The sequence below is a fragment of the Balaenoptera ricei genome, chromosome 15, assembly GCF_028023285.1.
Source record: "Balaenoptera ricei isolate mBalRic1 chromosome 15, mBalRic1.hap2, whole genome shotgun sequence".
NCBI lineage: Eukaryota > Metazoa > Chordata > Mammalia > Artiodactyla > Balaenopteridae > Balaenoptera > Balaenoptera ricei.
Genome location: NC_082653.1, coordinates 19,219,734 through 19,247,597, shown reverse-complemented (window position 1 = coordinate 19,247,597; position 27,864 = coordinate 19,219,734). Strand labels below are relative to the sequence as shown.

Genomic DNA, 27,864 nt, shown 5'->3' with positions numbered 1-27,864 from the left:
ACCATTCATTTTAACTAAGGAGGTCGTCATGCCATGGACACCTGCCATATGCACTATGATTTATCTATCCATGGTCCTGCTGATGGCACTTGTGTTGTTTCCAAATTTTCACGCCTAAAAACAGTGCTACAGTCAACATTCTCCACACGTATACATCTCAAAGTGCACGTATGTTAGAGTTCCTCTGAAGTAGGGGCCTGTATTCTTTTAAATACTTTTCAACATCATTTTGGTGGGGGTGAGAAGAAAATACATTTCTATTAATAAAAAATGTATCTTTCCACCATCTTTCCGTGCTGCCATAATGGTGTACGTGAACGTCCTGGCTGATGCTCTCAAGAATATCAACAATGCCAAAAAGAGAGGCAAAGGCCAGGTTCTTATTAGGCCATGCTCCAAAGTCATCGTCAGGTTTCTGTGATGATGAAGCATGGTTACAATGGTGAATTTGAAATCATCGATGATCACAGGGCTGGGAAACTTGTTGTGAACCTCACAGGCAGGCTAAATAAGTGTGGAGTGATCAGCCCCAGATTTGATGTGCAACTCAAAGATCTAGAAAAACCTGCTCCCATCCCACCAGTTTGGTTTCATTGTACTGACAACCTCAGCTGACATCATGGACCATGAAGAAGCAAGATGAAAACACACAGGAGGGAAAATCCTTGGATTCTTTTTCTAGGGCTGTTATACATACATGCAAATAAAATGCCTCAGAGGACTCTGAAAAAAAATTAATAATAAAAAAATAAAATTTAAAACGTATACAAAAACAAATGCATTTACTAGTTCATTTACCCTGGCTGAAGCCACTTGAAGGTTCTGAAACATTTGCCAACATGTTTCCCAAATTTCTGAAGACTTTGTTTTTTCTTCCCTTTTTTTGTAAAAATTTTCCCAGATGGACAGCTTCTTAGAAGACATACTTAAAGGGTTTTAAATGATGTGGGGGTTTTTTTAATCACTCATTTCATAAACAGGACTACCTTTTGCAAGCCTGATTTCAAGGTTTCAGCTGAGTGCTCTGTGGCCTTCAGGCTGGCGGGTCTCAGGCAGGTAACACCCCTGTAGTTACACCAGGTCACCTGGAGATGTACATTATCTGAGGTAGGTGGCTCCTTGGAGGTGGGGCTCACGTTTCTATTCAAGCTTTTGCACGTTGGACCAGTGTGCATGCTACCCGGTCTGTGACAAGCTTCATGGGAAAACCTGAGTTAACCAGCACCCTACTTCCTGCTGACCCCCTTCATGTGTTAGGGTCCCTTCACCTGGCTCCAGGTGTATGTGTAAACTCCACATGAGAGGTTTCTAGAGCATCAGGTCTGACACAGACCTTGAGGCCCATGGTGGTCTGTATGTGTGTGTGTGTGTGAATGTGGGATGTGGGGCGAGGGGTGTCTGCCCAGTTCTCATCAACCCCTTTTCTGGAATTGCCTCTGATTCTCAGAACTATAGCTAGGGAAGGGTGGAAGGGACTCTAAAGCCAGGCCTCACCACCTTCTCTACCAGATTCACTCACCGGGCACTCCCCATGGTCCACTCTGCCAGGACATAAACTGAGCGGAGCAGGGCTGCACAGAAAGTCGCATCCCAGGAGACAGGGTATCTGATCCAGCAGCAGTTCCAAAATCTGCCACCAGGTGGCAGCACAGCTCCTGCTCTGGCCCTCGTCTCTCAGTGGCTTGGGGGTCCACTGGGACCCTCAGATCTTCATCCAGACCCTGTCTTGTGGTTCCTCTGCTTGTCTCAGCTGTGTGACTCACTCTGAGTCCCCCTGCCCCCATAGGAAACCCCTCCAGCTGGCTAAGATACTATAGTCAACTGAGGCACAAGGAATCCTGTGCCCCTGAGAATCTGTGTTCCATTCCATCACACTGGAGGCATAGAGTGGGACTACCAGACAGCCCTGGAAAACCCAGGAGGGGATGTGAGGAGGCTCGGGCCAATGTGCAGCAGAGAGAGGGCTTCCAGAACCCAATAAAGTAGCCCTGGTCCCTGTCCCAGCTTCTGTCCCTTCCTTCACCTGTGGCCATAAGACCCTGAACCAAGGGTGAGTGGTCTGTGGCCACAGGCCAAGCCTGGCCTTCTCTGCCCACCATTCCAGGCAGTGCTGAGCTCACTGGCCTCAGCCCCTTACACGATATGCCTCAGCAAAGGGGGGCCCCATGCGAGGCCCCAGATCTCTGGACCAGCACAGGTCCATCTGATGTCCCCCAAGATGCTGTCTCTAGCCTGGATACTGACCCTTAGTACCCTGATCCCTGGTCAAGGCAGAGCAGCCTATATGGAAGGGTGAGCAAGGACAAGCCATGACCCTGGAGCCCCTGCCCAAAGCCTGAGGTCTGAAGCCTGAGGCCCGAAGCCTGAGGTCTGGCAGGTTTCCAGCTCCACACTCACAGCTTCCAGGACAATCTGTTCATTCCACACATGGCAATTGTAATTGCATGATATGTGTGTTTGTGTGACCTTTGAATGTCCCACTACCCTCCTAATCTGTAAGTCCCATAAAAGAAGGGGCCAAGTTCACCCCAGTAATCACTGCACTGAGCACAGCGCCTGGCACAGAGTAGGTGCTCAGAAAAAGACTGTGGAATAAGTAAAAGAATAAATGGATATCTTCCCAGAGAGAATGCGAAACACCTGTAAATTGTTTTACAATTGTTAAGGCATGTCCCACAGGGATCTCATTTCATTCTCCCCATCAACCCACAGAGTAGATACTATTATTATCCCACATCACAGTGTATTCCTTTCCTATCACTGTAGTAATAAATTACTATGAACTTAGTGGCTAAAACAACACAGTTTTATGGTCTTACAGTTCTGGAGATCAGAAGTCCAACACAAGTCCCATGGGCTAAAATCAAGATGTCTGCAGGGCTGCATTCCTTCTGGAGGCCCTGGAGAGAATCCATTTCCTTGCCTTTTCCAGCTTCTAGAAGCTGCCTGCATTCCTTGGCTCATGGCCCACTTGCTCCATCTTCAAAGTGGACAATGTCTCATCACTCTGACTGAAGCCAGGAAGGGTTCTCTGCCTTTAAGGACTCTTGTGATTAGATTGGGACCACCCGGATAATCCAGAATAATTTCCCCATCTCAAGGTCTATAACCTTAATCATGTCTGCCAAGTCCTTTATTCAATGTGAGGTAACATATTCACAGATTCCAGAGATTAGAGCATCTAATCTCTCTCTCTTTTTCTTTTTTTTTTTTTTGGTGGGGTTAAGTATTATCCAGCCTAGCACATACAGATTCAAAATCAGAGATGAATTGACCTCCCCATCCCAGCGTGTGACTAATGAAGTGGGTTCAAACCCAAGTCTTTGGGGCTATAGAATCTGAGTTCTTTCTCCCCTTGTTGCCAATGCAAATACCCAGGGTCTCTGGACCACTTTTTAGGAGGCAGAAAGGCAGGACACACCAGCCCAGTGCCCTTAAGAGTAAATACAGACTTTTATTTATTTATTTTTTTTAAAGTGCTTGTCTAGACAGTGGGAGAATGTGGGAAAACGTTCTCTTTATTTCCCTTTATTGTCTTTGTTTTAACATAAATACAGTTGATCCTTGAACAAGGTGGGTCCAACAGAGTTGAAAATCCTCAAGTAACTTTGTAATAATTGACCCTCAGTAGCCGCAGTTCCACATCTGGGGATTCAATCAACCTCCAATCAGGTAGTATGTTATTTAGTGGAAAAAATCCGCGTGTAAGTGGACCCGCGCAGTTCAAACCTGTGTTGTTCAAGGGTCAACTGTGAATCATTTTCAACCAGAGGGAGAAAGGATTAACTCACCTGATTGGCTGGAGTAGGGGAGTGCGTCTGACATTCCCGTCTCTGGACTTAATGCTGCTCCTCTCTGCAATTATACAAATGGCCAGCAGATGGCGTGCCAGGCTCACAGCAGGCTACTCACCCCCTGGACCACCCCTTTTCTGGGAGTGCAAAGGTGGCAGGTGTGGAAGAGGTCTTCCCCTTCTCTTCTCCAAAACCGGTGCTAAGGGGAAGTGCCCAGAGGGGTCCCAGCAGGTCAAGTCAAGGGTACAAAATCCAGGGACTCACGCAGCTTCAGGGCAGCCAGTATGGGGACCTGTGCTACCTCCTGCCCCATCCTCTGAGGCAGGTGCAGGGACCAGAATTCAAGCCTGTGAGTTGAATCAGAGGGTCAGTCTTGGCTTCAGGGCAGCAGAAAGGAGGAGCAGCTAGTTTACAGGACACTTAAGATGGTCAGGCACCTTACATACTTTTATACACATGTATTATTTCATCTCATCTTTCCTGTGGCCCTGTAGGGGACCTGGCATTAAAAATAGTGACTTGTGGGGGGGGGATGAATTGGGAGATTGGGATTGACATATATCCACTACTATGTATCTCAGTAGATAATTAATGAGAACCTACCGTATAGCACAGGGGACTCTACTCAGTGCTCTGTGGTGACCTAAATGGGAAGGAAATCTAAAAAAGAGGGGATATACATATACGTATACATATAACTGATTCACTTTGCTGTACAGCAGAAACTAACACAACATTGTAAAACAAATATACTCCAGTAAAAAAAATTTTTTTTTATGGTGACTTGCTGGGGAGATAGTAGCAATGCCAATCTCTCCAAATTCCAACAAAAATAAGCAGGGCAAATTAGCAAAAGCAAAACCCAAGGATAACATTTGTTTCACAGTTAGATGGCAAAGGTATCCCCATGAACACCAAAATAATATGAGTGGAGGAGCTCAACCCCCAGTAGCCACCTGTATGTTATCAGATGCCCTGGGGTTTCCCCCACCCTCACCCCCTAGGCTGCTCCTAGCTTGGCCTCCAGCCTTTGGCATCCCATCTGTTGCCAGCAGAGGGAAGCAAGGGGCTATCTGAGGGGGAAGAAAACCCCCAAATAGCCAGCAGGTATTCAGTGGAAAGCATGGAGGGACAACTCGAGAAGACTGACTGAATCTGGTAGGGGTTTTGCCCACTCCCATAGTAAGCGAGGGCAAGAATCCTCAGGAAGGACTACAAACTCTCAAAGATGTTTGGTTCCCTTCCAGGACAAGGTCCCACACTGCAGAGGAAATGCTCTGGAGTGGGATCAAAACGGAGGAGGACTGATTAAGACAATGGAGAGGAAGGAAGAAGATCCAGATCAAAGTGGCGGGAGGAGATGGAGCCGGGGGACCTCAGAAAGCAGGCCACCAAGTCTGTGTGCACCACACGCAGACAAGAGGAGGGGGAGCTCTTGAGGTTAGAAATGCATCCCAAACATCACCTTCAAGTTCCGGAAAACTAATTTCACAGAAAAATGAGCAACAGAGAAGTCTGGAGGTCAAATCCCATACATAGTTAATTTAAGCAACAGGAGATTCAGGAGCCAAATAGCATCCCTAGAAATAGGATAAAGCATGCCAGCATGCTTTAATATATATAATATAATAATATAAATAAAGCATGCCAGAAATGCTGACATTTCTTCAGGACAGATCAAAACCATAGCCTTCTATTTCAAAATGACCTTAAAGACATTTTTTAAGTATGCAAGATGTGAAAGAACAACATAAGCTACAATTAGAGAACCTTAATTAGAAAACAGAACTCAGGAAAGAATTAGAAATACAAGGGAAAGAAATCATTTTAGAAATGAAGGCTAAAATAGAAGAAACACAAGAGCAAATTAACCCAACCTTAAGATAATGCCTTAAGAGAAAAAGTTGAAAAGGAAGAAATAGTATAAATCAACAAGAAATGAAGACAGAGGTTTTTTTTAATATTCTAGAGAAAATGACATATATTGTAATTAGGCAAAGACATTTCAACATACAAGTAATAAAAGTCCCCGAAGAAGAAAACCAAAGCAAGAGAACAAATACTAAAAACTATTAATCAAGAAAACTTACCGAAATTTTTAAAAATTAAAATTACAAATTGAAGGAGCACACTGCATACCTGAAAATATCAGCCCAGAATAATCAGACATATTCAAGACATTCTAATAAAATCACTGGACTTCAAGAAAAGAGAAAAAAAATCCTCCAGGCTTCTAGGTAATAATAATAATAATAATAATAATTGACTTATAAAGAAAAATAAATTAGATTACTATCAGGCTTTTCAAGAATAATGCTTTATGCTAGAAGAAAAAGAAGTCACATACTTACGATATTCAAGAAAGGAAAATGTAAGTTAATAATTGTATGTCCAGCAAAAGTGATTTGTAAGTAAAATGGACTCAGACAAATAATGATTAACATAAAAGAACTCAGGGAATATTGTTCCCATGAGCCTTTCCTGAAGAATCTGCCAGAGAACAGGTTTCAGACAACCAAAATGACTAGAAAGACGGGAAAAAAGGACTGGTAGTGAACATTAAATATATAGTTACTGGAACAACTAAGATTCAATGGGAATTGAAAAGAGATGGTACCGCGTGTAATGTCTATGTTCTCTGACAATGTATCTACAAGACCACTATTAAAATATGGAGAATGGGAAGAGCATATACCAAGAAAAAAAAATGTTTTTAACTGTTTCCAATAATTATGTTGGTGGTGGTATTCCTGTCATAATTTTGAGACCGCTGTGTGTGTAATGTGGGATAAAGCATAAGTAACTATGGAATATTCTAATTCTACCATCCACTATACCCTTGCAAATGTGATTTTCAGCATGGAAGAAAGAAGAGATGTAATACAGAAGCGATTAAGTAAAAATCCTAAATGTGAATTGGAAGTATCAGTTTGAACACAGGGTTCTGTCCTCTGGGATTTTGGCTAAGGAGTGTGCATGATAAAATATATTTCTTTGTAATCAAACTAGTAGCAATGTGTATCCCTAGCACCTGGATAGTGGTCATGAAATACCATTTCCCTTTTCTTTCTTTTTTTAATTTTAAATAAAAGGCCTTCTTGGAGAAAGAAGATGCCAGGTCTGGAGCAGAGAATGTAGTAGATGAATCTGGTGCATCTTGTCATACAGAAAGACGGAACCTATCAGGGACAACTAGGGTTGTATCGAAAAGACTCAAGAGCCAGCTTGAAGAAGCTCTCCCTTGCATGGGACGATGGAACAGGACAAGTTGAGCTTCAAAAAAAATGATACTTGTAAATGATTGTAACCCATCAAATATGCTAAAATCTAAGAGTTCATAATGACATTGAAAAGGAATTAATTGGTCCTCTCCTTCCGAGGATGATAAAGAACCAATTCATTTTCTTGAAAACTGATGAATAATGGGAAAGAAGCAAGCATGTGTCCTGCCTTTCCTATATGACCTGTATCACTGAGCAGCAAAGGGTAAATGAAAGGAAGCATCCCTTTCTAAAAGTCTCTTTCCAATTGATAAATGAAAAAGAAAGATTGGGATTGGAATGTTGCCACGTGCAACCCCAATGAATTCAGGGACTAACTAAGACCATCGACAGACAGCTGCTAAGACAGAAAGAGAGAACACCCAACATTGTGTGCCGCCAGAGGAAAGCACACAAGCCCCCCTAGGAGCTAGCCAAAGGGATTGAACCCAGGTCTGATCAAGCCTCTGGATCCAGCTGCCAGCTTCCAGGAAGCACAGAGGACCCAGGAACACACTGAACGGTACTGTTCGGATAAAGTCAGCAAAATCCAGACTGTGGGAAACTCTACAAGGCAAACGGTGTTCCTTCAACAAATAGCTTGTAAGGAAAAGAAAGGGTCCAGGAACATCTCTAGATTAAAGGAGACTTTGAGGATATATCTTTTTGTTTTTTAAGAGGCAAGTCTAACAATGATATCTAGGGATACACACTTAAGTGCTAAAGTGTTGCAAGAAAATGATTACTGTAAAAGTCGTTCGTTGCAGGGGGGTGAGAGGGCTTAGATTGGAAAGAGGCACCTGGAGAGAGTTGTGGGAGAGGAGTGCTTGCAACGTTCTATTTATTAACTTGGGAAGTAGTTACAAAGATATTTACCATAAGATGACTCATTAAGTCATATATTTATTTTGTGTGGTTTCTGTATCTGTGTTTACTTTACAATAAAGGGTTTAAAAAAAAATGGCTGAAATGAATGAATGAATGAACCACCCTAGGAGGTCTCCCTGTTCTCTTTTGATGGATGACAAAGGGACAACTCAGAGAGGAGCACAAGTTTGCCCAAAGCCACACAGCTGCTAAGCCGCCCAGCTGGGCTGAAAACCCAAGTGAGATTCATCTGTTCTTTTGACAAACAGTTGCTGACACCTGCTGAGTTGGTTGCTGGGCAAACAGCTGAGTTAAAACAGTGTGGCTTCAGATCCACCTGCCCTGCACGGGAGTAATGCAGGGGGTGTGTGTAAGGGACACACACGGGTCTTGGTACCCAGCTGGGTGTGGTCACAGCACACCCCAGGGCCCCTCCCTTGTGCAGGGCCCACGTGGTGCTCTCAGAAACTGTCCACGCAGCTTTTCTCACCCCAGACTCTGGACATAGAAATGCATTTGATCTCACCTGACCATCTGATGAAGTTTCGCTTCTGTTTCTCAACACCTCCCGGAGTGTTCTGTCCCCTGGAGAAGAGAGAGGGTCTGGGAAAGGGTCCTGGCCTAAAACTAAGAGGCCAGCTTGCACCCCTCCCTTGCTACTCCACCTGGGAGGGCGCCAATGAGTTGGGGCAAATGGGGAGAAGATGGAACTGTGCCGTCAGCTCTGCAGGCTAGAGCCCCTCCCTTATCTGCCTTGGTATCTGTCACCCCAGCATTTGACACTCAGTCTTGTAGAAAGCAGGGGCACGATACATGTTTGTTGAATGAATAAATGAATGAATTTGCTATATCACTTTTGATCTATTTTACACAGAGTCTAAGGCTCAATCAATGCTTTTAAACTATATCATCCTAGGGACTTTCCTGGTGGTCCAGCAGTTAAGACTCCACACTTCCACTGCAGGGGGCACAGGTTTGATCCCTGGTCCGGGAACTAAGATCTCACGCGCCACGCGGCACGGCCAAAAAAAAATTTTTTTAATAATATTATCCTTAGACCCACAGACATAGAGGACAAACTTACGGTTACCAGGGAGGAAAGGGAGGGATAGATTAGGAGTTTGGGATTGACATAAACACACTGCTATGTATAAAATAGATAACCAATAAAGACCTACTGTATAGCACAGGGAACACTACTCAGTGTTTTGTAATAGCCTATAAGGGAAAAGAATCTGAAAATATACATATATATGTATATATATATGACTGAATCACTTTGCTGTACACCTGAAACTATCACAACATTGTAAATCAACTATACTTCAATTAAAATATATATATATGTGTATGTCATCTTTCACTCTAAAATGGGAGTTATGATAACGCCCACCCCTAGGGTCACTGAGAAGACTGAACTCGTTAATAAATGTAAAACCCGGACTTCCCTGGTGGCGCAGTGGTTAAGAATCCGCCTGCCAATGCAGGGGACACAGGTTCGAGCCCTGGTCCAGGAAGATCCCACATGCCACGGAGCAACTAAACCTGTGCACCGCAACTACTGAGCCTGCAGTCTAGAGCCCGTGAGCCACAACTACTGAGCCTGCGTGCCACAACTACTGAAGCCCGTGCTCCACAACAAGAGAAGCCACCACAATGAGAAGCCCGCGCACCACAACGGAGAGTAGCCCCCCTCGCCGCAACTACAGAAAAGCCTGTGCGCAGTAACAAAGACCCAATGCAGCCAAAAATAAATTAATTTTAAAAAAAAATATATATATATATAAAACCCTTAGATTAGGGTCGGACACGTAGTGAGCCCTCAATGAGTTATTCCTGAAACTGAGAGAAGTTTGTCTAAGGTTAGGGCCCAGTCAATGTGAGATTAGGGATCAGTATGGGGCCAGGGTCAGAAGTCAGGGGACAGAGAGAGCTAGTTTAGCATGGGGTTCCGATTAGAGGAACAGTTTGTGGTCAGTCAGCAGTCAGATTTTTAAATTAACCATCTGTGTGTTTATTTGTCCCCCACATTGTTCCAGAAGGACTCAAGGCAGCTCTTAGGAACCCCAACTGCAGAAATCAGGAAAGAGAGATGGAAGCAGGTATGCTCCTGGCCTGGGGCATTCATGCTGATACCCCAGGGCCCTCTCAGCAGAGAACCACGAGTGGGTGACCAAATCCCAGGACTTGCTGGCCGCTCTGAAGTCCACAGTGACAGCCCAGGGTCAAGCAGAACTGACCTCTCAGAGTTCTAGTGAGAAATCCATGAGTTACCCATCAAAGTACCGGCACATAGTAAGTTCTCAATAAATGTTTACTATTATCATCAGAGAACAGGGCTGAGGTGGACCCAGAGGGCCTGCTTTGAATGTGCAGTGAGCAGTGAGGGGTCGGCATTCTCTCACTGGCCAGACCAGTACAGCCTCTCCCCGTGAGCAGAGCACTGCCCCCCAACCCTGCCAACGAATCAGAGCCAGGAGAAGTGGACGGTCAATAGGCTCAGACTGGGACGGCCAAGTCCACTCCATCAGGGCTGCCCTGACCAGCAGCTCCAGGGATGCCTGAATTCCATCGGCTCTGACCTCCTCCTCTCCTTGGAACGTGCCTGGATGGGTCCTGCCAGCTCTGGACTCTGCCAGACCACACCCCAGCCCCAGGACACCCCTTTTCTTTATGTTGTTGAATATATTTGGCCAGACAAGGAAAAGTCCACAGGGCATGCATATTTCAAATGCTCTGTGTGTGTGTGTGTGTGTGTGTGTGTGTGTGTGTGTGCGTATTTGGGGGTTGTATCAGTTTCCTGTTGCTACTATAACAACTTAACCACTTGAACAATACATAGCATCTTAATCCTGCAAGTCAGACCTGGACTAAAATCAAGGTGTCAGCAGAACTCTGCTCCTCCTGGGGGCTCTAGGGTAGAATCTCTTCCTTGCCTCTTTCAGCCTCTAGTAGCTTCTTGCATTCCATGGCTCATAGCCCTCATCCATCTTTAAGCCAGCAACTGTATCACACGGTTTTGCTTCCCGTCCTCACATCTTCTCTGACTTTGACCCTGCCTCCCTCTTATACGACCCTGTGATTTCACTAAGCTCACCTGGATAATCCCAGCTAATCTCCCAATCTCAAGATCCTTAACTTAATCACATCTGCAAAATCTCTTTTGCATGAGAGATAACATATTCGCAGGTTTCGGGGTTTAGGACAGGGACATCTTGGTGGGGGACATTATTCTGCCTAGCCCAGGGGCTTAGTGTTGTACTCCTAGGATGCTGTGACTCCTCTGCTTTCTGTTCTACCCACTGGGGGGACTTCGGAACCAAGAAAACAACCCCTCTTCTCAGTCCAAAGAAATGTTGGTAAAATGTCCCATCAGAAGACAAAGAAGTGAAGCATCCCTCTGGATCCTTCTAGAGATTGGACAAGAAATTAAGCTCACCTCCCTGGGGTCCCAACATATACCTGTGATACCAGCCAAGGGGACAGCCAAGAGTAAGGGACAGTGGCCAGTATCAAGCTTCTCCTGCTACAGAAATCCAGGCCGGGAAAGACTTCACCTCACTTCGAGCTCACTTATGATTAGAAAGATCATTTCGTTACCAAATGAAATGGACAAAGAAGCAATGGCCCAGGGACCAATTTGAAAGCTGCCTTCCAGCTCGCAGGAAGTATAAACCAGACCAAAACAAAAAAGTCCATAGAGTGCCCAGGGTCCCAGATTTGCGTTCCCCGCCCCTCCACCGCAACTTTTTCTGACTTGCTGGCTCTGGGTCTGGGTTCCGAGTCACGGAGACAGTGCAGGAAGGACGAGGCAGAGGTGCTCCGGAGAGCTTCCAGCCCCAATCTGCACAAGCTGCCACAGCTTGGACCCATCAAGCATCCCTCCTGTAAAAATGGTTCTTTTAGCTGAAAGTCATAAATCTCCTCTTGTTTTGGTGACAGCTTGATTGTTGCCTTTGCTTGCAAGAGACACACACATAGGAAGCAGTCAACCTTCACAGTCAGAAGGGGGAAGTCGGTCAAATGCCAAGATCAGAACCTGGTCTGTTAATTCTCAGGCAGGAGTGTGGAGAGGAGACCCTGCTGGGACCACGCAAACCCAGGGCACCACCAGGTGTCTTGCCTGGGAGGTGTCCTGTCTCTACCTGGAGCCTTTGCACTTTTCTGCTCCTAATGGACTTGGCTGGTCCCAGCATTTAACTCTCAAAGGCAACCTTGTTACTCTCATGTCCATGTTCCAGAGGTGGCCACCTCACCGTATTCCTCAAGAACTGACAATTCAAGAGTAAAAAGGTAAAAAAAAAAAAAAAAAAAACCAATTAGAAAGGTAAAGAGATAGGGACAGAGGGGAAATGGGAGAAGGAAAGCTGAGAGCAGCCAGAGGTGAGATTAGTGCAGACAGCAGAGCTCAGAGTCCTAGGCACAGATATGACTCAGCTTCTTAGCAACCATTGTGAAAAGGGAAACAAAGTCCATCATGTGTCATAAGGCCTGTCAGCTAAAAGCAAAGTCATTTCCCCCCCACAGAAAATGCCTATTCCTAGTACTAAGATGTGGAAGAAATTTATTCTGAGGTTCCCATGGAGAAGCCACCATAGACAGAATGACGGAATACTGTCCTCAGCAAGATCCTGACCATAAATCCAGCAACCAGTTTCCTAGGGCTGTTTCTTATAACCCTTCTTGATGAAGGCCCAGAGTATAAGGCTGAAGGCCTACAAAATACCTGTTCAGATAAGGGTTACTAAGCATAAACAGTTAAGTGATGGAAGTGGTCCATTGTGAGTGTATGTGTTTGACAGATGTGTACATTTTTGCCTCTGTGCTTCCTACAAGTCGGCAGCTGGATCCAGAGGCTTGATCAGGTTTGAATTCAATCCCTTTAGCTAGATTCTCAATGGGTTTGTGAAACGCTAAACACCGGTGAGTATGAACTATCAACAAACACACACAGAAATATGGATGAATTTCACCAACACAACATTGAGCAAACGAAACCAGACACCAAAATGTGTACACAGTATAATTTCAAATACAGTTGACCCTTGAACAACGCAGAGGTTAGGGATGCCAACCCCCAGGCAGTCAAAAATCCTTGTACTGCTGTCTCTGCCTTGAAGACAAAGGAATTGATAAAGGACTCGCTCAAGGGCAGGAAACTGAAAGTGTTTAGATAGAATCAGGACTCAAGGCCTAGTTTTTTTATTCCACGTACTGTGATCTCTAATCGAACACAAACTTTTCCCCACACTTCATTAATTTAAAGATCTGTAAAATGAAAATACAGGTACCATATTTATTGAAAAAAATCCACATATAGGTGGACCCGAGCAGTTCAAACCTGTGTTGTTCAAGGGTCAACTGTATACAGAAGTATAAATACAGATAAAACTAATATATGCTGCTGAGAGTCAGGGTAGTGGTTAACCTTGGGAGGTTGTGGGGAATTCCCCAGCTGTCCAATGGTTAAGACTCCACGCTTTCACCGTCTTGGGCTTGGGTTTAATCCCTGGTCGGGGTACTAAGATCCTACAAGCTGCGTGGCACAGCCAAAAACAAACAAACAAACAAACCTTGAGAGGTTGTGGTTGGAAGGGCAAGAGGGCTTCTGGGATGCTGGCAATGAGTGTTGATTACATGGATGTGTTTCGTCTGTGAAAAATTCTTGTGGTACGGGCACCTTTCTCAATGTATGTTACACTTCAGTAAAAAGTTTTTAGGTGGTATCAAGTCATCGTCGTATGAATTTTAAATTAGGGGTACTGTTTGGGGGGACAGGGCTTTGGGCTGTGACCACAGTTAGAACTCATTCCAGGACTGGAATGTGGGCTCAGCTGGGATAAGTGTCACTGTGGACACAGGGTCAAGACCCAGCTGTGGCTAGATCAGGACTGATCCTGGCATAAGGGCTCAGTCCCTCAAAGTCTTCAGCTTGACCACTGTCTTTCCAGGGTCTGACCACTTGATGTCTCCACTCGACAAATTGCTAAGTGAGGAGAAGGCTGGATAGAGTCGTTTGGACCCATGATGTCCCTGAGCTGGATTTAGGTTGGGAATGACTAGAAAATGACAGAGGATGAATCCGAGTGGACCAGAGATGGCTCATCTGGGGCTGAGGGACAGGCCCTGTGGAACAGTGGGCAGCAGAGGGGACCACAGAGGGAAGGCCAGCTCAGAAGCCCCCAGCTTTGTCCTCTGTTCAGTCAGTAAGTATTATTTCCTTCCTTCCTTCCTTCCTTCTTTCCTTCCTTCCTACCTTTCTTCCATGTTTAATGAGCTCCTGCTCTGGACCAGGCACTGAGGACACAAGGGGGGCAGATGGGCCACATTCCCTGTCGTCACGGAGCTCACATCACCCTCACACCTCCTGTCCCCCTGTCCAGCATCCACTGCTCCCACTAAAGCCCAGAAGAACCGCTGATATTAGAATCCACCTCCCAACCAGTTCCTCAGCCAGGACCCCCCTTCTTGTTTGTCCGTCTTTCCCACCAGGATGGATATCCAAAGGGCAGGGGCCTCATCTGTCTTCCAGACCCTCGTGTTCTCTGGTTCTGGCCCAGAGTAGATGACCAATAAATATTTGTTGAATGGAAGTGGGAGAGCAATGAGGTGGTCACATCATCCCTTCAGAACCAAGCAGAGCAGGGGTGCTTTCTCTGAGTCTGGGGCATGAGGCTCCCAGACCTTGCAATTCTGGAAGAAGCCTCTGACAAGGCTTTCTGTGGGGTGGACGTGGGCACGTGAGTAGGTCTGAGAGCTGGAGGTTTCAGGGCCAGGAGGGCTGCAGGGGAACAGAGAACCAGAACGGTGCTGTCAGTCCAGCTCCCGGAGCCGGGTGCAGTTCCACTTCCCCTTTTTCAAAAGCAAACACAGGGGGAAGGAAGGGGCCGGCTTCCACATCACCCTTTGATAGGCCCAGGTACCTGGCTACAGGAGCAGGAAATATGAGCCAGCAGAGATTAAGTAGGAAGCAGCTGGGGGTGTGCCCTGCCTGCCTCCATCTCCACGCAGTACCCCAGCCACCTCCACCCAGCCTTGGCAGAGGATGAAGGGTAAGTGGACCAGCTGGGTTGGGACCTGCTAGGGTCGTGAGAAAGAGACTTGGGGAATGAGGCAGGGCATAACTTTGGGGAAGCAGGCTGGAGGGAAAGGGATGAAGAGCGGGAGCTGCAAGCAGATGTTCCCCGGAAGAGGGAGGAGGCTGCGGGAGATTGAGACACAGATTTGGATGGTCACATGGATCTGGACGGTTCCCCTGGACCTTCAGAGAACTAGTTTTGGACCATTTCCCGTGGCATCAGAGATGGGGGTACTAGGATGGGACCTTCAGCACCAGGCTCTACTGCCCCACACTCATCCAAATAACATTGCCACGTTGGCTGTTCCATTGGAGTCTAGAGTAGATCAGCACTGTCCAATAGAACTTTCTGCAGTGAAGGAAATGTTCTATGGCTTCTGTAGGTTTTCCAATATGGCAGCCACTACAATATGGCAGCAGCTACCATATTGCACAACACAGCTCCAGGCTCACATATAAGGTGGACAAAGCCACTTCCCACTATTTCTTTTTTCCCCTCCCTCTCGTTCCATTCTCTCACATCCTACTCTTCTTCTTACGCCTCAAGCTATCAGTCAATAACGACGTGGTAATGCGTATGAATTTCACAGGCCATAAACTCGTGTAAAGCAAATATATAAAATAATTTATTTTTCTATCATTGAGTGTAACATCTGTCTCAAGTACCCATCTTGTAGCAGAGATTTACTCTCAATAAATTCAGGTTAAATGCAGTCCAGTGAAGAGCTCCTCCTTCTTTTCCCACAGAATACATCTAAGTCCATATCCTATTCATTTAATCTTTTCTTTTATCTCCAAACTTCATCTCTGGATTCTACTATTTCTACCCCTCCTGCAGGGGCAAGTGAAGCAGGCATAGAATTCCTTCTCAAAGACTCATCCCAGCATCTAATGCCACTGTCCCCCCACCCACATACTCCTGTGCTTCCCACCCTTTGCTAACATTTATTGAACACCTCCTATGTACCAGGCATATTTTTTTTAATAATTTTTTTTAATTTTTTGGCCTCGTTGGGTCTTGGTTGCAGTGTGCGGGCTTCTTGTTGAGGTGGCTTGTCTTGTTGTGGAGCATGGGCTCTAGGTGCACGGGCTTCAGTAGTTGCAGCATGCAGGCTCAGTAGTTGCGGCATGCGAGCTCTAGAACGCAGGCTCAGTAGTTGTGGCGCATGGACTTTGTTACTCCGCAGCATGTGGGATCTTCCCGGACCAGGGCTTGAACCCGTGTCCCCTGCATTGGCAGGCTGATTCTTAACCACTGCACCACCAGGGAAGTCCCCTATTCTAAGCACTTTAAAACCATTCACCCGTTTAGTCTTCCCAATAACTCTCTGAGGCAAATATTGTTAATATTCTCATTTTGCAGATTAGAAACAGAGGCACAGAGAGGTCCTCTGAAAAAGCTCACACAGAAAGTATTCTTGGGCTAGGACTTCAAAAACCAGTATTATATATGCATCACCCAGCAATCCTACTTCTAAGAACCCATCCCAAAAATAGGCTGCCAAAATCCTTAGAGTAATTATGCACAAGACCTTTTATTATCATATTCTTTGTAATAGCAAATGGCTAGAAGCTATCCAAATGTCCATCAACAGGGAATTAAATGAATAAATCGTGGTACTTTACATGATGGAGTACTATGCAGCTGTGAAAATGGAACAAGTGCTATCTCTACACATTTTAATAGGGTGAGTTTCAGAATATATCATTAAAGACATGCAGACATATTGTTAAAGACAGCAAAAACTTCAGAACATATATACTGAAAGAAGTATATATGGTATGCTACCATTTATGTAAGAAAGAGGGGATATAAATATACATACATATATATGCTTATACTTTTTAAAATTAAAGAAGAGGATATTCCCTGGCAGTCCAGTGGTTAGGACTCTGCTTTCACTGCTGTGGGCCCCGGTTCAATCCCTGGTTGGGGAACTAAGATCCCGCAAGCCATGCGGTGCAGCCAAAATAATTAATTAATTAATTAAAATAATAAAATTAAAGGAGAAAACAAAAAAATCTTTAAAAAATTATTGCCTCTCAAAAGAAATGTATATGGTATGCTACCAGTTATGTAAGAAAGAGGGGCTATAAATATATGTACACATACATATATGCTTATACTTTTTAAAATTAAAGAAGAAAACAAAACAATTTTTAAAAATGATTACCTATGGGAGAGGGAGAGACCAGAGTGAAGGGAACAGGTATAGAATCTAGACTTACCTGAATACACTTTATTTTGAAGATTTGGCTGTGGAATGGTATCATCGTTCTACATAATTATTAAAGCAAATTTGAATTTCAAATAAAGTAATCCCTAAAACTTGGAAATAAAATGAAAGAAATGCATCAAACTAGAAATTAAATTGATAGTGTAACCACTCAGAGAAGAATTATTTCAAATAATTTTGTTACAGTAATCTGTGCATTCTTAGATTGTACATAAATGTGTTATTGCCATTAGAAACCAACACTCTTAGCATAAGAGAAAAAAGATACAAATATAAAATCAAAAAAGTTAAGCAAAATGTCTATAATCTGGGGTTTCCCTGGTGGCGCGGTGGTTAAGAATCCACCTGCCAATGCAGGGGACACAGGTTCAAGTCCTGGTCCAGGAAGATCCCACACGCCCCAGAGCAACTAAGCCCGTGCGCCACAACTACTGAGGCTGCGCTCTATAGCCCGCAAGCCACAACTACTGAGCCCGCATGCCTAGAGCCTGTGCTCCGCAACAAGAGAAGCCACCGCAATGAGAAGCCCGTGCACTGCAATGAAGAGTAGCCCCCACTCACCACAACTAGAGGAAGCCCACGTGCAGCAATGAAGACCCAACGCAGCCAAAAAAAAAATCTCTGTAATCTAAATTAAATTTTAAATTATCAATGTGACCTCAAGACCTCTTAAAATTTTTTATCTCTATCCACTGAAAAGACCTGGAAACAATTACCAATGCAGTAGTTATGAGCACCCCTAGAGAAAAGATTGTGAAAGATCTAAACATCATTTCCCAAGAACCAGGGGTCCTTGGAGGAATGGCCAATTCAAGGTCTGGGGCAAAAAAATGTACAAGATGAACTTGGAACATCTTGCCATTCTAGAAAGCAAGTAAGCTACAAGGTTATGTCAAAAGGACTCAGAAGTCAATCTGAAGAGGCTCTAGCTGGCCAAAGATAAGACACTTTGAGCATCAATAAGGTTTAAAATCAAACAGGTTTAAAATCCATAAGTTCATAATGATACTCAAAAAAAAAGAAGAAGAAGAAAAAGAAAAAGAAAATCTTATTGTATTCCCTTTGAGCATGTTAGGGAAGCAACTCAACATTTTGGAAATTGGTAAATAAAGGGAAAGAATCAAGCATTTTTTTTCTACTTTTCCTATATGAACTGAATCTCATTGTAACCAGCTAATTGATTAGAGGAAATTTCTCTTGGTAGACATATATCTCCTAATAAGTGAAAAAAATCTTTTAAGGATTAGAATTTTGCATTTTGGGTTTTGCAAGCTTTAACAAAACAATGGGTTTAGGCCATGATCATTAATGGCTAGGAATTTCACTAAAAGAGAGACAAATACATACAACTTCCTAGTGGAGGTGTACAACATCACCTGTGAAGTATTCTTGCTAAAAAACCATTTAACCTGACTCTACTAAGATACTAGTCACATGAAATAAAGGGGTCAGCAGATATGTGAAACAACACCACAGGGATGCAATCAGCCAAATCCAGACTGCAGGAAATTCTACAAGACAAATACCATATTTCTTCAATAAATAAATTGAAGGCAGAGAAAGGGGGAAATCTCTCCAAATCCTGTCTATTCCACCTCCCACACTTACAAAAAAAGAGAGAGATGGTGGAAGAACCTATATGTTAAAAGAGACTTAAGAGATATATCAGTCAACGCAATATGTAGACCTTGTTTGGATCTTGATTCAAACACATTATACATTTTAAAAATATACAACAATTGGGCATATTTGAACCCTGATGGGATATTTGACAACATTATGAATTCTTTGTTGACTTTGTAGGTGTAATAATGGTATTGTGGTTACATGTTGAAAGTTCTTATCTTTTAGAGAGACACGGGGAAATGTTTACAGATGAAATGATATGGTGTGTGATATTTGCATCAAACTCATACAATGGAGGGGCTTCCCTGGTGGCACAGTGGTTAAGAATCTGTCTGCCAATGCAGGGGACATGGGTTCGAGCCCTGGTCCGGCAAAGCAACTAAGCTTGTGCGCCACAACTACTGAGCCTGCGCTCTAGAGCCCGCGAGCCACAACTACTGAGCCCAAGTGCAACAACTACTGAAGCCCGCACGTCTAGAGCCCTAGAGAAAGTCTGCACGCAGCAGCGAAGACCCAACGCAGCCAAAAATAAGTAAGTAAATAAATAAAGAAATAAACAAATAAAACTCATACAATGGAGGAGGGGGTAGATGGGCACATAGTTAAGTTCATCCATGAGTTAATAACTGTTGAAGCTAGTTGATGGGTATGTGGGGGCTCATTATATTATTCTCTCCGTTTTTGTATACACTTAAAATTTTTTATTTTAAAAAATTTTAAAATAAAAAAATTTAAGGGAAAATGCTCACACTGATTGCTTTCTATTCTTTCTGCATTTCTGCTATAAAAACCACCTCTGAGGCCAAAGGTACTAGTCTGAACCTGAAAAGATGATGGGATACAAGGCCGTACAAAAAAAAAAAAAAAAGACATACATTGATTAATACTTCAAACTATTTTTTAAATGGAGGTGAAGTTCACATAATATAAAATGAGCTACTTTAAAGTATACAGTTCACTGGCATTTAGTACATTCACCATGCTGTACAATCACCATCTCTGTCAAGTTCCAAAACATTTGCATCCCCCCCAAAAGGAAACCCCATACTCATTAAACAGTCATTCCTCATCCCCCAGCGCCTGGCAACCACCTGTCTGTTTTCAGTCTCTATGAATTTACCTATCCTGGATACTTCATATAAATGAAATCAGAGACTATGTGACCTTTTATTTCAAACTATGTTCAACCACACATGAACTAAGCTCTATTATGTACCAGGCACGAGCTCAGCGCTAGAGATAAGATGGTGAAGACAACAGGCACATGATCCAGACCTTCCTGGGGCTTCAGAGACCATTATGCAAATAAATACAAACAATTAACTAATTACAGGAGGATTTATTTTTATAAATTTATTTATTTTATTTATTTATTTTTGGCTGCGTTGGGTCTTCATTGCTGCACGCGGGCTTTCTCTAGTTGCGGCGAGCGGGGGCTGCTCTTTGTTGAGGTGCGCGGGCTTCTTATTGCAGTGGCTTCTCTTGTTGCGGAGCATGGGCTCCAGGCACACGGGCTTCAGTAGTTGTGGCATGTGGCCAAAGTAGTTGTGGCTTGCGGGCTCTAGAGCACAGGCTCAGTAGTTGTGGCCCAAGGGCTTAGTTGCTCCATGGCTTAGTTGCTCCATGGCATGTGGGATCTTCCCAGACCAGGGCTTGAACCCATGTCCCCTGCACTGGTAGGCGGATTCTTAACCACTGCGCCACTAGGGAAGTCCCAATTACCTAATTACAAATGTGCAAATGCTGCAGAGTTGAAGAACAGAATCTACAGGGAAGGTAAAACAAAGGCGGGGGGGGGGAGGTTGCAGATTTAATCTGCTGAATGAGGGAAGGCTTCTCTGAAGAGGTGACATTTAAACTGAGCCCTAGGGACTTCCCTGGTGGTCCAATGGTTAGGACTCGGCACTTTCACTGCTGAGGGCCTGGGTTCAATCCCTGGTCAGGTAACTAAGATTCCACAAGCCGCTTGGCACGGCCAAAAAAAAAAAAGTTAATTAAAAAAAAAAAAAAACTGAGCCCTAAAGAATGACTAGGGGGGAGCCAGGGGAGGAAGGATGGACAAACCTTCCTGGCCAGGTCAGAGGGCAGGCACTGGAAGCTCTGAACAGAGGAGTCATGAAACTTGATTTGTTTGTTTTTGTTTTTGTTGGATTTTTTATTAACTAAAGCCCATAGTTTACATTAGGGTTCACTCTTTGTGTTGTATTGTTCATTGGGTTTTGACAAATGTCTAGCGACGAGAGTTCACCATTAGAGTATCATACAGAATAGTTTCACTGCCCTAAAAATATCCTGTGCTTGACCTATTCTTTCCTCTCCTATTCCTCCCCGCCCCCAATTGATCTTTATACCCACCTTACGGTTTTGCCTTTTCCAGAAGCTCATATTGTTGGAATCATATAGTATGTAGCCTCTTCAGACTGGCTTCTTTCACTTAGCAATATGCATTTAAGGTTCTTCCATGTTTTTTCATGGCTTGATAGGTCATTCTTTTGTGTGTGTGGGGGGGAGTAAAATATACATAACGTAAGATTTACCATTTTAAACATTTCTAAGTATATAGTTCAGTGGAATTAAGTATGTTCACACTGCTGTGCAATCATCATCACCAACCAACCCAAAACTTAGCTCCTTCATTATTGCTGAATAATATTCCATTGTATGGATGTACCACAGTTTGTTTATCCAATCACTTATAGAGAGATGATTTGTTTTTAAGTAAGACCACTGACTTCCATGTAGAGGACTGATTGGAGAAGGACTAAGAATGCAAGCAGGGAAGCTGGGGAGGTGGCTGAAGGTGTAGTCCAAGCAAGAGATGATAGCGGCTTCAACTGGGGTGATCTCAGCAGAGGTGGAGAGAAGTGGACAAATATGAGATGATGAGAGGGTGAAATTGTCAGGACTTGAGGATAGATTGGATGTGAGGGTTCAGGGAGAGGGAAGAGTTAAGGATGAGGTCCAGCCTTGCAGCCTGGGGGACTGGGTAGGTAGGTGGTGGTGTCATTGACTGAGATGAGGAAATGAAAAAGGAAGGATGGATTTGGGAGAAGACCACAGGTTCAGCTATAGATCTGATGTTTTGGATTTAAAGTATCTGAGAGACGTCCAAGTGGAAATGTGAAGTGACCCATTGATTTATGGGGCTCAGACCCCTTTCCCCTTTCTTATCAAACAATCTATCCCACTGGCCTTAATTCTATTCCTGAACAGGCCAAGTTTCCTCCAGCCTCAGGACCATGGCATTGCTGTTCCCTTTGCCCAGAATACTTCCCCTGAGATGGCTACACAGCTAGCTCCGTCTTAACACTCAGATCTCAAGTCAAATAGCATCCAAGCAGAGAATCCTTCCTTGGACCCAAGCTAAAGTCAGTATAAGGAGTGAGTTAGAGATCCACCTGGGCCAGATTTTGCTGCAATGATGCTGCATAAAAAACAACTTCCTTCTTGTGGTGTTGATTTTGAAATGTAGAGAAATATCGAATTAGTATGTTGTGTAACAGGAACTGACATAGTGTTGTAGGTCAATTATACTTTGAAAACAAACAGACCCAGCAATCCCACTTCCAGGCATATACTCAGAGAAAACCATAATTCAAAAAGACACATGCACCCCAATGTTCATTGCAGCACTATTTACAATAGCCAGGACATGGAAGCAACCTAAATGCCCATCAACAGAGGACTGGATAAAGAAGATGTGGTACATATATACAATGGAATATTACTCAGCCATAAAAAGGAACGAAATTAGGTCATTTGTAGAGACATGGATGGACCTAGAGACTGTCATACTGAGTGAAGTAAGTCAGAAAGAGAAAAACAAATATCGTACATTAACTCATATATGTGGAATCTAGAAAAATGGTATAGATGATCTTATCTGCAAAGCAGAAATAGAGACACAGAGATAGAGAACAAATGTATGGATGCCAAGGGGGAAAGGGGGAGGGGATGAATTGGGAGATTGGGATTGACACATATACACTATTGATATTATGTATAAAATAGATAACTAATGAGAACCTACTACACAGTACAGGGAACGCTACTCAGGGCTCTGTGGTGACCTAAATGAGAAGGAAATCCAAAAAAGAGGGGATATATGTATACGTATTGCTGATTCACTTTGCTGTACAGTAAAAACTAACACAACATTGTAAAGCAACTATACTCCAATAAAAATTAATTTAAAAACAAAAACAAACAAACAAACAAATTCATAGAAAAAGAGATCAGATTTGTGGTTACCAGAGGCGGGGGTGAGGGAATTGGATGAAGGCAGTCAAAAGGTACAAACTTCCAGTTACAAGATAAATAAGTACTAGGGATGTCATGTACAACATGATAAATATAATGAACACTGCTGGATGTTACATATGAAAGCTGTTGAAAGAGTAAATCCCAAGCGTTCTCATCATAAGGGAAGATATTTTTTTCTACTTCTTTAATTTTGTATCTATATGAGATGATGGATATTTACTAAACTTATTGCAGTTATCGTTTCATGATGTATGTAAGTCAAATCATTATGTTGTACACCTTAAACTTATACAGTGCTGTATGTCAATTATATGTCAGTAAAGCTGGAAGAGAAAAAAAGAACAGCTTCCACAAACTGAGTACTTACAAAAGTAAACATTTATTTCTCACCCAGGGGTCTGTGGGTCAGCTGGGGTTCATCAGGGCTCTCCTGGGCTGGGCTCCAGGCTGTGGGGTGAGTGCAGAGCTTCCCTATGTATTTTCTCATTCTGAGTCCAGGCTAAAGCAGCCCCCACTGTCTGGGACTCACGGTTCTCATGACCGATGACAGCTGCTCAAGAAAGGGGAATGGAGACACTGGGTATCTTGGAGCTGGCCCCTGTCACTTCCACACATATTCTTCTGGCCAAAGCAAGTCACATGGCTAATTTCAATATCAAGAGAGTGAGGAATTGTATTCCTCCCATGGTGAGGAGGGCTGGGGGAAGTAAATATTTGCTGAACAATAATACAATCTACCACCAGACCCAACTCTTTTCTTCCTAGATGGCCATGTTTATTGAGTAATCTTCCCACACTCTTACGAAATACCACCTTCTATGAATGAATGGATGGATGGATGGCGGAACGTGCCTTTCAAGGCAGGAAGATTCTCGTCACTCTTCCGATGAGAAACCTGAGGCTCAGAGAAGAGAAGCAGCTTGCCCAAGATCACAGAAACCACACGTGGCCAGCCCACCCTGGCTGGCACCTTCAGCTCAGTTCCCTAGACACCGTGAGGGAGTGAGGGGGGAAAATGCTATTCTCTGGGCAGCAGGGCCACAGCTCCCATTCTGGCCTCTCACTAAGGCTTGGCGGACTTGCATGTAATCGAGGACAAGTACACAACGGGGTCTCCTTGCTGAAATTCAATCTCAGGTCTCACTCCACAACCAGGTGGGACCTTGACTCATCATTTCGGGGTCTCAGAGTCCTGAAGGCTAAGTGTATGCTGGGGGAACGAGTCATCGGTGGCTTTAACTGCTGATTAAGTGTTCTGTGAAATTCTGCACCCCATCCCAACAATGCCCACCCTTAAGGTACAGACAGTCATCTGGATTTCTGAGGGGACCCTGCAGCATCTACCACGGAGAGGGACGAACAGTGGCGTTCAAACACTAGGCACAGGAAAAATCTGGAAGGGCATGTCTCAGATAAACAGTGGGTGCCTCAGAAAAACAGTGAGCACTTCTTTCAAAGCAGGATTACTCAGGACTTTGGCCCTCGGCTTTATATCTGTATGTAATGTTTGAACAGTTCACAATGAACATATAAGTTGCTTCTGCAATAAGAGAGGAAAAAGCCGTCTGGAAATATTTTCAAGTTCATACTAGCGTGCAAAAAGCAACCCCTTTCAGGGTGGTTGAGAAATTCCCGAAAGTTGTCCTTCAGAATCCTCCTCCCACACATTGTCAGAAGCCTGTTTTCAGAAACACTGAGTCAATTCCCAACCACTCCTGTAGTCAGCAAGCCAGCGAGTACCTACCACACACCAAGGGCTGAGTGAGCCACCAAGGGGGACGGGTGACAGGCTGGGGAACAGGTGGGGCCAGAGTCAATGAGGTCTGCCTCCATACACAGCTGACACAGATGGAACCGGCCCCAGGACAGACATTGTGCTAAGTGTTCCACATGGATTATCACGTTTAATCTGCACGACATGTCTATGCGGTCAGAGCTATTATTATCATGTTTTATAGCTGTGGAAACTGCAATGCAGAGAAGCGAAGGAACTTGCCCAAAGTCACATAACTAGCAGATGGCGGAACTGACATTCAATTCCAGAGTCTGTGCTCTTAACCGCTACCCGACATTGCCTCCCCGTAGGAACCTGCCTGAATTCCACAGGCAGGAAGTTGCAGAGTCAGAATTTAAACCAAACAAGGTTCTTCAGTCTCCAAAGAACATTCTTTTCATTGATGAGGCGTCCTTCTCCCTTCCAGCCCTCCCCGTTTCTAGACCCACTGCCAACATGCTGGGTGACATGGGTTGCTTCCCTGAGCCTCAGTTTCCATGGCTGAAAATGGCAAGAACATTGCTTACCCCAGGGAGCCGGAGAGGCATTTGTGGGAGAGGACACTTCCTCCCCTGGATCACGCTAGGCTCTCGGTTTAGATATATCTGTGTTCTTCCTGCTTTCCAGGAGTTCAGTGCAGTTGGCCAAGTGGACACGGGAGCAAGCCCGTTGCATGAGCTCTATGGGTGAGAGGGGCACTAGGTGCTATGGGTCCAGAGGCTGGGCACTGGATGAAATGTCAAGGGTTACTATGCATCCAGAAAACTCAGCTGAGGGAAAAAAACTGAAATAAACAACCCCCCAGGAGGAGGGGAGTTTGGTTTGTCATCTTTCCTGTTTACCCAGCCTGGCCCAGTCCCAAAACCTCTTAATCTTGTCAAGATTTTGGCCCTTCACCCCAGGAAGGAGCCGTCAGGAGGCCCACAGCGAGCCAAGTCTTCAAGGAAGTGATGTCTTCCGTGGGTCAAGAAAAGGGAAGAGGCTTTCTGGGAGCAAGGAGAAGGCAGGGACAGAACCAGGAAAGGTCCCTCCTTGAGCCAGTGGAAAAACTGAGGCTTAGAACAGGGCAAGTTTTCTTGGTTTTCTGGTGGCAGGGTTGGGGCAGGTAGCCTAGCTCTGGTCTGCTGGTACAACGTCTTCTCCACCGCACAGCACCGACTGCTCTCTCCCTTCCTGCTCTAGGATAGCCCAGGCAGGGGGAAGCTGCCTTCACTCCCCCTCCCCACAACTTTTTCCAGGAATGTCTCCCCATCACTGCACTGGGGACTTTGAAAACAGAGAGATGGGTCCTGTGGGTACTGGAGGAGGAAGTGGTATCTGCAAAGAACTTGGTGTGTTTGACCATGTAGGAAATGGGACTGATAGACCTTCTGAAACAAAGAACCAGAACTCCCTAAGCACCTACTGTGAGCCCATGTGGGGTCCAGCACACTCAACGTGTCCCATCATCTAATCATTTTCCCTTACTCTGGGAAATAGATCAGGTCCCCACTGTGCAGATGAGGCACCTGAGGGCCACAGGGGAGATGTTTCCTGCCGACTCTACCTCCACCCCCTAAATCTCTTTCAAGAACCAGAGCTGGCTGTTCACGTCATCTTGGGCATCCCCATTTGTATACCCCACATTCTTCTCACCCTCAACTTGAACGATCCTAAACTCATCATCTTCCCTCCACAGCCTTCTGTTTTCCCATCACAACCTCACTATTCAAAACTCAGGGGAGGGGCTTGCCTGGTGGTGCAGTGGTTAAGAATCTGCCTGCCAATGCAGGGGACACGGGTTCGAGCCCTGGTCTGGGAAGATCCCACATGCCACGGAGCGACTAAGCCCGTGAGCCACAACTACTGAGCCTGCGCGTCTGGAGCCTGTGCTCCGCTACGGGAGAGGCCACGACGGTGAGAGGCCCGTGCACCGCGATGAAGAGCGGCCCCCGCTTGCCGCAACTAGAGAGAGCCCTCGCACAGAAACGAAGACCCAACACAGCCAAAAATAAAATATAAATAAATACATAAATTTATTAAAAAAACAAAACAAAAAAAAACCCAGGGGACTTCCCTGGCGGTCCAGTGGTTAAGACTTGGCACTTCTACTTCAGGGGGCACGAGTTCAATCCCTGGTCGGGGAACTTAGATCCCACATGCCGCGTGGCATGGCCAAAAAATGTAAAAATAAATAAAATTTAAAAATTAAAAACAAAACGGGATATCAACCTTGGCTCCATCCTCTCCCTTTTCCCATCTCCAAGTAGTAACCCTGACCAGCGGTCCCATCTGTGACTCTTTTGCCAGACACTGGATTTCCTTAATTTCAGGGTTCACAGAGTAGTCCAAACTTCTCGATGACTCCAACAGCTCCTGGATAGATATTCTCCCTCTACCTTATCCCTACATCCATCTATGCCCCATGCAAATATCAGGGTCATCTTTTAAAAATGCAATTCTGGGCTTCCCTGGTGGCGCAGTGGTTGAGAGTCTGCCTGCCAATGCAGGGGACATGGGTTCGAGCCCTGGTCTGGGAGGATCCCACATGCCGCAGAGCAGCTGGGCCTATGAGCCACAGTTACTGAGCCTGCGCATCTGGAGCCTGTGGTCCGCAACAGAGTGAGGCCGCGGTGGTGAGAGGCCCGCGCACCGCGATGAAGAGTGGCCCCCACTTGCCACAACTAGAGAAAGCCCTCACACAGAAACGAGGACCCAACACAGCCATAAATAAATAAATAAAATAAATTTTTTAAAAACATGCAATTCTGCCTAGCTTCACCTAACTGAAAACCCTCCAGTGGTGTCTCATTCTTCTCAGCAGAAATCCCTTACCAGGGCTTACCAGGCCCCCTGAATCTTGGCCCTGGCTGCCCTCTCTGGTCTCACATTGGGTCACTACCTACCCTCTGCCCCCCAAGCGTCAGACATCCTGGAATACTCACAGTTTGTCTTTCACTTCCAGGCCTGGGCGCCTGCTATTTTC

At 44.8% G+C, this 27,864-nt stretch overlaps 1 long non-coding RNA gene and 1 pseudogene across 1 annotated transcript; one reads left to right on the top strand and one right to left on the bottom strand.

Annotated features, from left to right (window-relative positions):
* The first annotated feature begins 301 nt into the window (after positions 1–301).
* On the top strand, positions 302–682 carry LOC132349101 (small ribosomal subunit protein uS8-like; annotated as a pseudogene).
* Positions 683–4,079: 3,397 nt separating this feature from the next.
* Positions 4,080–27,864, bottom strand: LOC132348709 (uncharacterized). The gene is made up of 3 exons (XR_009497529.1): positions 27,824–27,864; positions 8,448–8,506; positions 4,080–4,141 (listed from the first exon to the last, which is right to left on the bottom strand). It is a non-coding gene; the product is annotated as an uncharacterized LOC132348709 (long non-coding RNA).